The sequence below is a fragment of the Cynoglossus semilaevis genome, chromosome 9, assembly GCF_000523025.1.
Source record: "Cynoglossus semilaevis isolate Cse_v1.0 chromosome 9, Cse_v1.0, whole genome shotgun sequence".
NCBI lineage: Eukaryota > Metazoa > Chordata > Actinopteri > Pleuronectiformes > Cynoglossidae > Cynoglossus > Cynoglossus semilaevis.
The window spans coordinates 789,598-791,192 of record NC_024315.1 but is presented as its reverse complement, the minus strand read 5'-3'; the positions used below and the strand labels follow the sequence as shown (position 1 = coordinate 791,192).

Sequence of the window (1,595 nt, the reverse complement as noted above, 5' to 3'; positions counted from 1 at the left end):
AGGGTGTCGAGGGGGGGGCACAAGCTGTGCTCTCTCTCATACGACAGATCACATATCACTTTTGTGTCTCGTCCAATCGCAGCACAGATAAATGGTCAGTCTATTATGCTCTTCCTCTGTCGCTTCCTCTCCCTGTAAAGAGGGGGGTCAAAGGTCAGCTCAGCCTGAACCCTGTGACTGCGCCACTTACAATGTTCTTGGGAAAATGCCAATTACCTCCAGACCCACCGTGTTTTCTCTCTCTTTGTGTGTGTGAGGGAGAGAGAGAGAGAGAGAGAGACCTTGATGATCTATACATGAATCTTTACCTGGAACCCTGGTAAATTTACATGCACTCTCTATAATTGATCAGGTCGTTGTCACCTAGCAACCTGAGTCTGCACACACGTTATTACACACACACACACAGTTACATGTTGTGAGTGAGGATTTCTGCTGCACCAACACGAGTTTCTTAGTTGTTTATTTGGAGTCGAAAAAACTGGAGCTAAAAAACTGAAGCTCAAACCTGGAGACCAGCTGAGAGAGAGACTTTTTACCTTTATATTTGGTGGCGCTTTCACAGGACTTTGTCACTAGGTTTCAGTTATGAACACCAGCTCGATGATTTAGTGAATTATGAGAATTTTTTTTTTTTTTTTTTTTGATTTGTCAGGTCATGTCTGACGCAGATGTGAGTGACAGATCCAGAGCAGAGAAAATCCACTGTAAATGTTCTGGTGATTTTACAGTATTTAATCCATCACATGATTCAGTGTTTGACTGAACTGCAGTAACTGATGTGTAGCATGAAGTAAAATCAATGATTTAGTGCAGGACGTGAGGTCGACCGCTGATTTAATTTGAACCAAATCATTCCTACAAATTAAAAACAAATAATAAAAAAAAATCAAACATTAATAAATAAATATATATCTGTTTGCTTCTTTATATATTTGTGTTCACAGTTTTGGTCAGCTGACATTTTTCAGCCTGACGACCCACTGCAGCAAATATAACACACATCTGCCCCCCCCCCCTCTCTTGAGTGGAATTCTGGGAAATATTGGAAATCACTAATCAGCGATGTGGAGAGAGAGGAGCGATGGTTTATGACAGATGTTTCAGTTGACTGACTCTCATCAACACACACACACACACACAGCTCAGTCCACAGGTGGAGGAGAGAGAGAGAGAGAGAGAGGAGACCAACGTGGGCGCCGTCACACGAACACGGTGTGTGTGTGTGTGTGTGAGAGAGATGCACAGGCGAAAAATATTGAAAATATTTCAAAAATGCCTTAAGTTGGTGGGGGAGGGGTCACATGACTCCAGGAGGCCATGTTGACCTCTTTTCTCAGAGATGGGAGGGTGACACGGTGTGTGTGAGAGAGAGAGAGAGAGAGCGAGAGAGAGAATCATGGGTATTTAGGCGGTGCCGTCCTTCCCACCATCTGCTTTCACTGCATCTATTTTTGATTTGTGTGAATTCGAGCCGGAGCGCCCGTCACAGAAGCGGCCAATCACATGACAGCCCTTTGGTGAATTTCACCATATTTTATAGTTTGTGAGCGTGTACTGTAAATCTGTCAGGGCGGGAGCGGGGGGGTGGGGGG

General features: G+C 44.3%; 1 protein-coding gene across 1 annotated transcript in view; it reads right to left on the bottom strand.

Moving 5' to 3' along the window:
* lcor (ligand dependent nuclear receptor corepressor) overlaps positions 1 to 1,595 on the bottom strand; it is a 54,431-nt gene that overhangs the window by 15,635 nt on the left and 37,201 nt on the right. The gene's annotated exons all lie outside the window — the stretch shown is intronic.